The sequence below is a fragment of the Silene latifolia genome, chromosome 5 (genome assembly GCF_048544455.1).
Source record: "Silene latifolia isolate original U9 population chromosome 5, ASM4854445v1, whole genome shotgun sequence".
Taxonomy (NCBI): Eukaryota; Viridiplantae; Streptophyta; class Magnoliopsida; order Caryophyllales; family Caryophyllaceae; genus Silene; species Silene latifolia.
In genome coordinates, this window is record NC_133530.1 from 25,388,722 (window position 1) to 25,403,584 (window position 14,863).

The window sequence follows — 14,863 nt, forward strand, 5'->3', positions numbered from 1 at the left end:
GACACCGAAGTTGCATTTCATTGGGTTGAGTTTCATCTTGTATTTCCTTAGTGAACAAAATGTCTCGTGTAAATCGGCTAAGTGCTCGCCGTCAGACTTGCTTTTTACAATAGCGTCGTCGACGTAAGCCTCAATGTTTCGCCCTTTTTCATTTTGGAACACTTTGTCCACCAGTCTTGTGTAAGTTGCGACGGCGTTCTTCAAACTGAACGGCATCATCTTATACATGTATGTGCCGTTACTGGTGATGAATGTGCATTTAGGAATGTCTTCCTCGGCCATGAATACCTGATGATATCCTGAGAAGGCGTCCAGCAGGCTCAGCATGGTGTAGCCTGCCGTGGCGTCAATTAAACTATCTATTCGAGGCAAGGGGTAGCAATCTTTGGGGCACGCTTTATTAAGATTGGTAAAATCTACACACATCCTCCACGCCCCCGATGATTTCCTCACCATTACAACATTAGCTAACCACTCAGGATAAGTACAAGGCATGATAAAGCCCGCCGCTAGTAATTTATCTACCTCGGCTTTGATGGCCTCATCCTTCTCGGCTGAGGAGTTCCTCATCCTCTGCTTGACAGGGCGAGCGGTGGGGAGTACGGTCAGCTTGTGAACAATTACCTCCCGGCTCACGCCTGGCATCTCGGCCGCTGAATAGGCGAAGACGTCTTTGTTCTTCCTCGGCAGGTCTAGGAGAGCGGCCCTGAATTTTGGCTCCAGGTTGACACCGACAGTTACGGTGCGTCCTGGGTCAATCTCCACTTCTTCGGTCTCGGCTCCTTCGACCATGCCGACAGTTGCATCCATGAGGTTGCCCTCCTGTTGTAAGGATGGGATTTTCCCCTTCTCTGACTTCTTTGCCACTTTGAGGGATTGCATGTTGAACCCTCTGGCAGATATCTGGATGTTGACCACCTCGTCCTTCTCGTCCTTTGAGACGAGCTTGTGCGCTTCCCCCCGGTCCGAGACATACATCAGTGTCAGGGCCAGGATGGACATTACTGCATCGGCCTCGCTCAGAGTGACTCGGCCTATGAGAACGTTGTAGGCGGACGAGCCGTCAATGACCACGAACTCAGCTAGGACATTCTTAGCCGCATCCCCCTCGCCGAACATCACCGGGCACCGATCGACCCCAAGGGTACCAGTCGGCCCCCCGAAAATCAGACAACGGATTGGTGCAGGGGCTCAAGTCTTCAACCTTCAGACCGAGGTTGAGAAAGCACTCCCTGAACATGATGTTCGTGTAGGCGCCCGTGTCAATCAGGCACCTCTTGACCAAGTGGTTGGATATGTCCAAGTGGACTACAAGTGGGTCGCTGTGAGGGGCGATGACTCCCTTGTAGTCCTTCTTTCCAATAGTCATGTCAGGGATGTTGGAAGCGGGGATCGCTGTTTTGGGCACAAAGTTGATGGCCTGATACAGCTCGTTCAGGTGTCGTTTGTGCCCATGAGCGGACCCACCGTTCTCGTTGCCCCCGATGACAACATGGATTACTCCTATCCGTTCAAAGACGGATTTCTTATTGGAGCCGCCGGCATCAGTCTTTTGGCCTTTGGCAACATATTTGCCGAGGCTCCCCTTCCGGATCAGCTCTTCGATGGAATTCTTCAGACGCCGGCAGTTGTCAGTTAAGTGGCCGGTGTGGCCATGGTACTCACAGTACTGGCTCGTGTCACCGTCACTCCTCGGTCTGGGAGGCCTTTCCCACTTCTGACCCTTGTTCTTGCTCAGGGCGAAGACCTCGGCAGCAGATACAACCAGGGGGGTGTGATCATTGTACCGCTTTTGGTAGTACGGTCCCGAACTCCCCCCGGCGCCCGCCGAGTGCTGTTTCCTGGCGGACCTGTCAGACCGTGACCTATTATTGTCACGACGTCTTTCATCCGGGTTGTCCTCCCGGCGGCTCTTACTCTCTGAGTGCCCGGTCTCACTGGGGCCTACCCAGGTTTTGTGGTAGTCCTCCACCTTTATGGCTTGGTCGGCCATCTTCCTGGCGGACTCCAGGTTCAGGCCTCCGCACTTGATGGGCTCGTTCTTTAAGTCCCCTCTTGGGAGGCCTTTCATCAGTGCGAAGGCCGCCAGCTCGCTATTCAGCTCACGAATCTGCTGAACCTTGGCATCGAACCTCTTTACGTAACTTCGGAGAGACTCGCCCCCCTCTTGTCTGATAGTCAGGAGATCCGATGTCTCGACGGCCCTCCTCTTATTGCAGGAATACTGGGCCAAGAATGTGTCGCTTAGGTCGGAATAACAATATATCGACCCATCGGGTAGCCCCTTGTACCAACTTTGTGCCATCCCATGCAGGGTCGTTGGGAAGACTCTGCACCAAACTTCGTCAGGTTGCTCCCATACCGACATGTAAGACTCGAAAGCCTCGGCGTGGTCGGTTGGGTCGCTCTCCCCTTTGTATGATATGGGTGGCAACTTTAGCTTAGTTGGCACCGGGATTTCTAGGACGTAGTCACTGAGGGGCTGTCTGACCACGTGTCGAACGACACGCGACGACCGGCTCCTCGCATCCTTCGTCCGGCTTCTCTCCCCGTGGCGGGAAGGGCTTCTTCTCCGACTCTGGTGAGTCGGGCTTCTTCTCCGACTCTGGCGAGTCGAACTTCTTTCACTCCTCTAGGGCAGGCCTCGTCGGTGCTGCGGCGACGCTGTCCTCCCGCGAGTGCGGGAAGGACTCAGGTCTACCACTTGCACTCTGGGCTCCCCCGGCTTCTTGATAGGGTCAGCTTCTTCCAATGCTCCGTTCAAGTCTCTCGGAGTCACATTTTGGGCCCTGGTCTCCTGTGCGAGTGCCGCCGCTCTTGTCGGAGTGACAGTGTGAGCCGGCGTGCTACCCATTAGGTCCAGGAGTAGCTTCAGTTTAGCTGCATCAACCACATGTCCCATGATGGTGACTTGGTCGGCGGCGGCAGGCATGCATCGGTATTATTGGCATCCCGTACGCCGGTTGAATTACTCGGCCGGTGGGGGGCTGCACAACACCAGAATTGTGGACGGTATCATCTTGGTAGAATTCAGTTTCGTCAGTCACGAATACCTCTTGTTGTTTCGACATCTTCTTAGCTTTTTGGGTGGGTTTTTGTTTCGTGTTGTTTTTTTTTGTTTGGGAATGAATGTGACTAGCTTCTAGTATCTTTCCCCACAGACGGCGCCAATTGTTCCGGGTGTAATTCCAGAGTAGTTATTTAATACCACACGTGCTTGTAGAATGATGTCTTTGATTGAATCCTCCTTTCGGTCTCCTGAAACAATGAAGAAACTGAAGGCTCGGCTTTGTACCGAGCGTACTCACTCCGACGCTCAAGTCAGTAAACTTAAAGAGATTAAGTTATGTGTTACTTGGCGAAGTATGTATTGTAGAGAGATAAGGAAGATATTACCAGATGATGAGGTGTTTTGGTTATTTTTCGGATCCTTTCCTCAATGAGGGTTGAGGAGTATTTATAGACTTTCACCTTTTGTCACGTAGTGGCCAAGTGGCCAAGTGGCTAGCAGGTGGAAAGACTGATCTACCCTCGGCCGAGGGACCCATGGCAGGCCGGCGGGCCCTGTTGACCCGCCGCCGAGGGGTCTTGGATGTTAGTACGCGGATATGTGCCCCGGCTGGCTGGCTGCCATGGCCGAGGCACAAGAGACAGGCCGACAGGCTGCGTCGGTTAGACTGTCTAAGTTGTTGACTTGCTGTGGATATCTTTGACCTTGCTCAATATGTTGACTCGGTCAGCGGGTGCAGAATATGCCCCATCAACCACAATTCTCTTTGTTGCTTGTAATAAATAAGTCTAATCTAAAAGACTTAAACAAACAATTACACGCAACGAGTATATATAAATTATAAAGTGCCTTGACATCATCAAAACATAAGCATATATATTATATGGTTCAACAACGGTTTCTTTCCTATCTTTGGTTAATATCCCAAATCACGATAGCAAATCCACCAACAAAATTTACCTCAACCTTCTTCCCAATACTATCCTTAATTGTATCGTCACCCACCTCACCACCAAGATCTCTTATCGTGCAAATTCTTCACCAAGCTTTTTTTTTTTATACACTTTCCTTAACTCCTCGAAACTCATGATTAATATGTCGTCCTGGAACCCCTACCTAACCGTTAACTCAAATCCTCATGATAGTATCACACATCTCGACGATTCATTACTTCTTTATCACATAACTCCGGTGAACATTTTTCTCAGCTTAGTTTTTACCCTTCTTTTCTCTTTACACTCAACAATACCAATTAATAGTCCAACTTCTTATTACTTCTATCTAACTCTTTAGTGCTCCGGTTACCTTCTCATTGCTCCAAAACTCGAATCCTATTATTTCATATCAATATCATCTCACTCTTTCTTACCATGGATTTTTTCTTATCATGCTATCACTCACACTTATCACCAATCTTTTTTTTTTTTTAATCCCAAAACTCAGCCCAAGGAAATCACACACTAGTTTCACCTCTTGATACTACAAATTCCCAAACTCACTTACTACCTGCAAATCCACGTCGCGACATATCTCCATTAAGTTCACTATATACCACTCTTCTCAATCCCTCTAAAACGACCTTTCACCCCATATATTCTTAACCACACGATTCCTAACCATCTCCCTCCATAATTCTTTACACATCTCAAGTTGCCACTATCCACATCCTTCCTTTCAATCTTTTCATTCTCACGTTCTTTAGACTCACATCATCCCTTGGCCATATTCACTTACTTTTACATTACTCAACACACAATCATATCACTCATCTCATCTCACAAAACATGCTCTATGCCTTAATAAGCCTTACCAATCTTCCTTTTCTTCCCATTACCTATCACAACCACATATAACTCATGTCCTCCCCACCGAACTCATACTCACCACAGGTGCCACTGCTTACATCATAAGATTGGGTAACTTACGAATCAAGACCGACACACATGTAAATAAATGCACAAGGAAGCAAAAGAACACCTTTGAATTAAACATAATAGGCAACGAAGTCAAAAGATAAGCATATGACCCAAAACAGGGGTCACTAGATCGAGTACAAGTCACTCGATCGAGTGAGTGACTTACTCGATCGAGTAGGTGAAGGTCAGAGGCACGTAAAACAAATTACCAGGGCTACTCGATCGATTAAGGGTTACTCGATCGAGTAACAAGAGGTGCACTCGATCGAGTGAGGGCCACTCGATCGAGTACTCTATGCATTTCTCAGCGCTGTCCAATTTTCGTAAAACGGTCATAACTCACTCATTTCTTGGTCGTTTTGGGCGTGTGACCTATCGTTAGAATCGTAAAAGAATAAGATATCACCTCCAATTTGAATCACATCAAAATCATTTATGAATCTCAAGTTATAACAGTTTAAAAACAACTTTGCTGTAATCAGACGACATAACTATTTGATTTTCTCTTTTCAACAACTTAAACATCAACAAGGTGAACAAAAGTGACTCGATACTTGTAAAACCTCCATCCCTAACCACATGTTACTACCTACCAAAACCAAACAATAACATCTATCATGCTCATATATAATTCAACTTATTAATCATATAATACCCGCATGCTTTAATTTTATAACTTTTCGTAACACAAAACATACTCATACATTACAAATCCTATTTCTATGTTACTAATACAACAATATTACAAATCCACTTCGTCACCTAAACATATTCATAATCACAAAATTCATATTCTCATGCAATTGACACTCCATCTTTTCCAATCAATTCTTCCCATTTAACCACATTCTTCATCTAACAAGTGCATATGACACAACAGTAGACAAGTATATGAACTTATTATTTAAGTTTACGCAAACAAAATTGTGTAAAATCATATCACATCCCCTAATCACATGTTGCTAGTATAGTCATTCATCCTGCAACATCATTATTCATCATTCTCATATACTTTTCCAGTAATTCCAAACAACATTGTAAACCAACTATCATGCATGCATCATGCCTATTCACAACACTTTATCATTTACCACATTCCTCAATCCACCACAATTATTTTGCAATATTTCTATACAACACATCACTCAACATACGCAATAGAACATTAACAAACACATAGCAATCCCATGACACCCCATAGTGACCGGTTCAAAATTGTAGGGCGCGTTCGCGACTTTAGGACGTCTCTCAAGTCTTTGCATTAGCTCCTAAAACTTTTACCCGGGTTCATTTTAGTTTGACTCCCTATGTTCATTAGGTTCATTGGTTACAGGTTTCGGGATCGTCGCTCTGATACCACTTTGTGACACCCCCATAGTCCAAAACTTCAAGTGCCTTACCAGGACCACTTAAGGTATGAGAACGTCACCATCTCGGTTACCCGAGGCAATAATAATCAAATGACAATAACAAAACGTACTTAATAAGAATAAAGTTTAAGTGATACAAGTCAAACTCCAAAACTGATAAAAGGAAATACAAAGTTCTCAAAATTGTCAACTACTAAACAACTATAAAATGTTCGACACAGCGGAAGACTTCTAAAACTGCACCGTGATGACTCATCCCAGCTATACCATGTGCATCGTCTCATACCTGCTCAATAACTTCTCACCACCCCCGAATGGATCACCACAGTTTTTAAAACATTTAAATGGGGTCAGTACTGATTACACAAAAACAATAGCCACAATGAAACAGGAACACAAACAGCTCAAACAACTCAAACCAATCTCCAGTCTCCATCTCCAATCTCCACACAACTGACTACACACTAAAGTGTGTAGCCCTTCCAGAGTACCCATCGCAACAAGTACTCCACGCCGCCAGTGAGGGACCGCGGCCGTACCCACCAAATCCCCGCTCATCTCCATCGAGCGATAAACCCAAGTTTCCTTAATGTGCACATCCCCTCCTGTGGCGGGTTCCACAGAGGGCGAACCAAGGGCGTGAAGCCACTCCCGCAAGTGACTCCACTTAGCCAGGGATGCGCCCCGAAGATCACAGACAGACATAAACCAAACAACAATATGAAACCAACAACCGTCAAGATCACCAACAATATAATTAATCAATAACCACAACACAATCACCACACACATCATGTAACTAATACTGAGTAGGAAAAACCCTATCTGGAAAGAAACCACTAAGATCGTCACAATCAGCTAATCACAATCGTTCTTCAACGAAATCATCTCCTATAAACACACAAACATACTATCACAATCTAACATCAACCATACTCCCCAAAACCCCCCAAATTACCCAATTAGGGTTTTGAACAAACTCAATGAAACACTATAAAAATTATACAAGAATCTTACCCTTGACGCGGCGAACTCAACGGTGTAAAGAACAAGACAATCCGACGATCCTAACCCTTGGGATTTGTTAACAACGCGAAGAAGGAGAACAACGTAACTCTTTTTCTCTCTTGAAATGTTTTAGAAAAGTAAAAACTGATTAAGAAAGGTGACGGAATCCTTTTATACTAATCACGCGTTATTAACAAAACCCGGCTAAAATAACCCGTAAGACTCACTTACTCGATCGAGTGCCCCTTACTCGATCGAGTGCCACACATACTCGATCGAGTACCCATCAGACAAACTACTGTTTCGTATAAAAACATACTTACTCGATAGAGTAAGCCCCACTCGATAGAGTACCCATAGACATAGAAAACCGTAGTATTACAAAATGTCTATGATTATCTTCAATCGCTTTATAACCTAATAACTTCTACTAATAATTTTACAAGTTGCGAAACATACGATTTAGCCAAATTGGGGCACCGCGCCCGATAGGGCCCGGTGCAACAACTAGTGTTTAAATGGATTCATAAAGGCGATTTTAATATTGACTTGATTTCAAAACCAGATCCTAAATAGCACCACTCATAATTTTAGTAACTAAACTAGTTGATATCCAGCATAAAATTGCATCACCTCAAAATAATATCAGTCAAAATATAAAACATAAAGAAAAGTAATATTTCTCTTATGTTTGTATTAATTAACTTGTGAAATTTAAGATAGATAGTAGCGTTTTAAAGGAGAACTAGTTTTTGTACCCGTGAAAAATCACTGGTGCATTTGAGTTACTTGTGTTAGTTCACATTTTACGTAACCTTATTGTTTGGAACATGTTGACATTTTGGTACCTTTTGTTGCCTGATGGCTGGTGTACATCAGTTCTCATTCATGTACTTTGGTGAATACCCAAACAATATCTTAATACATCTGATTTCAGGTCATATATATATATATATATATATATATATATATATAGTATTGGGTTCATCTAAGTCCCCCTCTTACATGTGAGTCCAGAAGTCCTATTTTGTACCATTAGATCTCGAAAATAAGGGGCTAAGATTGAAAGGGCAAAAATGTGTTTAATTACACCCTCTCTCATACTTTACCTAATTAATCACTAACCTATCTAATTTAACACTCCCCTTTCTCTCATTTTCCTCATTACTCACAACCCCACTCCCTCTCTATCTCACTTATCTCTCAAAAAACCAAAAAACCAAAAAAACAAAAAAAAACCCAAAACTCTCCTCTCTTCCTCACTCACCCGTCCACCACCACCCTCCCCCACAGCCGCCTCACGGCCCACCAACACGGCCCTCCCCCACGGTTGACTCACCGCCACCATTGCGCCCACTACCGCCACTCACCCACGCCACCCCACAACCTTCTTTTTTTACAGATCTGCAAAAACATCCACCAACAACCGTCCTCTACCGCAGCGGTGGTGGTGCGTGTGTTGGTCGTGCCACCTCCGTCTGCTTCTCCTTTCTATATTTTTTTTTTCAGATCTATTTTTTTTGTTTAGGACATGTACGTGGTGATGGTGACCAAACTATTTATATTCACGTGAATCTTATTCTCTACAGTTTTTCTAATAAAAAATTAAAAGAAACAAAGAAAGTGATTAAACTTTGAGAAATTGACATGACCAGAAAGTTGCGTGTTTGTATGTGCATGTCACATTCTTTAAGTTCTTAATTGCATTTTACCATGATGTTGTGATGATGATTTTTTGGTTGGTGTTGTTGAGTTCGTTGGTGAACTCGGTTTTCGGATCTAGTTTCGGTTTATTTTGGTTTTTTTTTGTTCGTTTGTGTTGTTGGTTGTTTTTGGTGTATAAATGGGTATTGTGGGTGAACTCGGTTTTCGTATTCTAGATCTAGTATTATTTTAGGTAGGTTGATTTTATTTCGGTTTTTTATTATTTTAGGTCTAGTATTGTTGGTTTTATGTTGGTTTTTTTATTTTAATGTTGGTTTTATTATTTTAGGTCTAGTATTGTTGGATCTTGTTTTTTCTAAAAAAAAATTGTACAACCTTCAAATATTAAAGTTTTAGATCTTAATGTTGTGGTTGTTATATTTTTTTTTTCAGATTTGGTATTTAAAATATCGTTTTATTATTATATTCTCTAGTTTTATATTTTATAAATCTCGTCTTGTTAATATCCGTCTTGTTTATATTTGCCAATTTTCGTATTTAAAATTTTGTCTAGGTATTGTGTGAGTTAGGATCTATTGAGATTACACTTTTTTCTGTTAAAATTACACATTTTCCTGTTAAAATTATACTTTTTTTTGTTCAAATTACACATTTTTTCTGTTAAAATTACACTTTTTTCTTTTAAAATTACACTTTTTTCTGTTAAAATAACACTTTTGTTAGCTAAAATTACACTTTTGTGCTTAAAATTACACTTTTGTCTGTTACAATTACACTTTTGTTAGCTAAAATTACACTTCTTTTGCTTAAAATTACACTTTCGTCTGTTACAATTACACTTTTGTTAGCTAAAATTACACTTTTGTTGCTTAAAATTACACTTTTGTCTCTTACAATTACACTTTTGTCTCTTACAATTACACTTTTTTCTGTTAAAATTACACTTTTTTCTGTTAAAATTACACTTTTTCTGTTAAAGTTACACTTATCTTCACTAAAGTTACATTTATCTATATTATTAAAGTTACAATTATCTCTACTAAGGTTACCATCTCGTGACTAAAGCTATACAATTTAGACTAAAGTTATACAATTTGAACTAAAATTACACAATTTGGACTAAAATTACACCATTTTGAACTGAAAATGCAAAATTTGGACTAAAAATACACTATTTACGACTACCTTTGGACTAAAAATACACTATTTACGACTAAATTTGGACTAAAAATACACCATTTATGACTAAATTTGGACTAAAATTACACCATTTACGACTATATTTGAATTAAAATTACACAATTTGGACTAAAAAAATACAAAATTTGGACTAAAAATACAATTTTGGACTCATTTGGACAAAAAAATACAATTTTGGAATGAAAATACACTATTTTCGACTAAATTTGGACTAAAAATACATTAATTACGACAAAAGTTACACAATTCATTTATTTTGAGTCATTGAGATTCTGAAATTTCAATCATTGTCCATTTTAAAGTGTAACTTTAGTAAATTGATAGTGTGATTTTAGTCCACAAAAGTATAATTTTATTACACAAAAGTGTAATTTTAGTCAACGAAAGTGTAATTTTAGTCCATAAAAGTGTAATTTTAGTCCACAAATGTATAATTATTCTCCATAAAAGTGTAATTTTAGTCCAAGGAAGTATAATTTCAGTCCATACAATTGTAATTTAAGTCCACAAATGTGTAACTTTTGTCCATAAAAGTATAATTTTAGTCCACGGAAGTGTAATTTTAGTTCATAAAAGTGTAATTTTAGTCCACAAAAGAGTAATTGTAGTCCACAAGTGTAATTTTAGTCCACAAATACTTAACTTTAATCCTCAAATGTGTAATTTTAGTCTACAAAAGTGTAATTTTAGTTCATAAAAGTGTAATTTCAGTCCATAAAAGTGTAAATTTAGTTTATTGAGTTTGTAATTTTAGTCCATAACGATGTAATTATAATCATTTTATCTCATTTTTAAATGAAAATTTGAAAAAATAACAAATATAAAAAAAAAAGACAAAAACATCAAAATTGAAAGGAAAAAAAAATAATAATAAAAAACGCAAATGAAAAAAAAAAGTGTAATTTTAACGGAAAAAAGTGTAATTTTAACGGTATAAAGTGTAATTTTAACCGAAAAAGTGTAATTTTAACGGAAAAAAGTGTGATTTTAACGGAAAAAATGTAATTTTAACCGATAAAGTAATTTTAATAGATCCTAAATCACACAATATCAAAAGAAAATTTTAAATACGAAATTTGGCTAATATATATAACAAGACGGATATTAACAAAGTGATATCAACAAGAAAAAAGTAAAAAATGAGATTTCATAACTAATAGATTTAGTACTAAAATCAAACTATAATTGATCTATTTTAGTAGATCTAAGATTAAAATAAATAAAAAACTCACAAATTTGAAACAATATTATATAGCAAGACGATATAAGGAGAAAAAAAACAACAAAAAAATAAAAAGAACACACAAACATCAAGTATTTTTTTTTTTTTTAAAAAAAAAAATAATAATTATTAAAAAAATGACGTCGGCGGTGGTGGCGGTGGTGGCGGCGGCGGTGGCGGTGGCGGTGGTGGCGGCAACGGTGGTTGTGTCCGGTGGGTGGTGGTAGGTGGATGGTGAATGAGGAAAAGATGAGTAAATGATTTATTTGGATTTTTTGGGTTTTTTATTTGTTTGGTTTTTGGGTTTTTTTTTTCTTGGGTTTTTTATTTTTTGGGGTTTAGAGAGAGAAAAGTAGTGAAATGTGTGAGATGAGAGAGAAGTGAGTGAGTGGAAAATATATATAGTGAATTAGTTTTTAATTATGTTGTTAGTGATTAATTAAAATGTGTAGGAGAGAGAGTGGAAAATTAGTGTTAATGGTGCTTTTTGGTTTCAATCTCCACCATCCATATTGGATGATCTAAGGGCTATAGTGAAGACTTAGGGACTCAAAGGCATATGGTGGACTTAGAAGAACTTCACACTATATATATATATATATATATATATATATATATATATATATATATATATATATATATATATATATATATATATATATATATATATATTAAGATATTTTAAGGGTAAGTAGATGTAGTAACTTCTAACTTGAAACTACTTAACTGAACATTGAGAACTATGATACAAAATTAACCCTATCAATTGAAATAGTTAATACCTTCATCACACATTTTCATCATTGATCTATCTTTTCTTACATAATACATATATTACGAAAATACATAGTTGTATTAACAATGCTTGTGTCACAACTGTAAGACTATGTTTATACTGTATATATTTTAGACGTTACGGTTAATATTCACCTTAATTAACATAATGCATCTATGTAGAATGTAGACATGCAGTAAATATTTCATTTGAGTACACTTTTAAATTTTGAAAAAAAAAACCAATAAATCCAATTTTCTAAAATTCTAACATTAGTATCTATATATTCGATGACATATATCCGACTTTTTAGATGACATATTCTTCTCCCTTATACGCAACGGTGTAGCGTCTTTGTGTTTGTTATAATATGGTCTTGAGATCCAACAGATTTTTAGACTAATGATATCTTCCTCATTAAATATACCAAATTTTTATAAATCTTGATTTTTTTTGTTAGACTTGAGTCACGTTGTCAATACTTTTGTACATAAACTATCTATTTTGGGTTTCGTCTACCTTATTGTTAATTCTTTATGAAGCACCACTACATGATACAGTAAGTCTTGCTTTAGATGGTCAGAAATAAGACAAACTAAATGTTATCATTTTTTTAATAGAATGTAATCATTTAATGACAAAATGTTATAACTAAAGTTATGACTTTTTACTCTGGAAATGATGGGAACATTTTATCAGAAAATAGTAACATTTTATCGTAAAATTGCTAAATTTGGTCAGTGTTATTTTAGACGGAAAATAACCCGTCTGAAATAATAATTTATGTACATGATATTATAAAGTACTGTATATTAGAAACACCTTGTTATACATGCATCTAATGCATTAAAGGCAAGCGCGGTGCTTTTGTTTTGGTGTGAACCATTGATTACCCAAGTATTAGTGAAATCACTAGAAGTGTAATATGAAAAGAAAAGAATATAGCGCATCAGATTAAGATTGATCTATAGCCCATCAACATAGAATGTATGATCAATACTAATAGCAAACTTTGATTCATTTTTGTATGTGTTGTTATAAAACTGCATAGTCTTACTTCATTGTTGTGCCGATGATGGATAAAGAAGTGAGAAGTAAGAACCGACATGTAGAATTATAAATTAGCAATACAAATCGGTTAAATAAATCTTAGATCTTTGCCCTATATCTAATTTGTGCTGATGAGCGCAACTACTAGGTACTATTTTCTCGAGTTGCTGAATCTTATATTGTCAAGCATGATTCAATATGGTTAAACTTGAAATAATATCTCCACTTAAGTACTTGGTACATTCTATTATATACCATGTTCATTTAACCCTCAAAATAATGATGCCTTAAAGTTTCAAAGAGAAATGTATACGTTTTACATATAGGCAAAGCCGAGGGAAACCATAATAATCAATCAATTAATCATATCAAAGAGGAACAACATTCCTCACTGACATTGGCTTTTACCCATGCAATATTGTCCAGGATTAAATTCTGAAAAAGAAAAAGATAAACAAATTATTGAGACGAAGAGAGTAACAAATCAAAGATCAAATTCATTAGAATATAAATATCGAAAATACTATACTTAAGTGGCCATTAATTATCTCTTGGAGTTTAGGTGAAGTAAACCGATCGAATACGTGAAAGGGAGGTCACAAAATAAAAACTCGCAAGATTGATACCGAGTAGTGAGAAACTAAAAACTCGAGTAAAACTTCGAAATAAAAAAGAAAAAAACATTAAAAGCAATAAATAAAAGAAGAATACTATCCTTTCTAGAACAATCAAAAGTTATGAATAAGGTGATGAGGAACTATATATGAAGCATTTGTTTTGTTGAGAAAAGCGCAGCACTTGTATAGTCGTATACAATATGCGATAATATTTTTGGTTAGAAATTTAAGGATTTATATATTGGATGGAAAATTCAATAGACGGAGAAAAGTAAACGCTTAACAAAAGCAATTTAATGGATTTGTGAGCTATCAATACATAATTTTATGGCAAGATGAGGAGTTGAAGAGTGATGTAACAGTAAGTTAATAATTAATAGCCTTTTTATATAATTTATTGGTGGAGTAATTATCTGCTTTTTTATTGGCTACACTGAAAAACAAAGCTAGAAGCAACGATATTTGCTCAACTTCAAGCAATTTTAACCGCACGTGGCATTCCTTAATCAAACGTGTCATTTCATAATCCTACGTGGCTTTTCATAATCCTACGTGGCTTTGTCTACGTGGCGTTTATGAGTCATTTTAGCCTAGACTTTTAATAGTATTTTATAGATTTGCAATCTGACGTACTGCCTCCAACAAATCCTGTTTTTGCCAGTCTCATACTCAAGTCTCGAAAGCGTTTGAACACAATTTTGTGTCTCCTCAAGACCTCACAGTTAATATATTATATAACTGGTTGTATATACAACTTATTCAATATAGTTGAGCTTTGTTATACAGTTATCAAGCTCTACTAACAAAATTATCGAGCTATGATACAAAGTTATTGAGTTTAACAGAATAATTATTAAGCTCAATTACTTTGTTAAATAGTTCAATAACTTGTAAAATAGCTCAACAAAAAATTTGTGTTAGTGCTCAACAACTTTGAGGCAGTTGTACAATGCTACTATACAAGTGGTTGTAGGATAGTATTTGTGAAGACCTCAACTCCCTTATTTACCAGTAAAAAAAACATACAAAA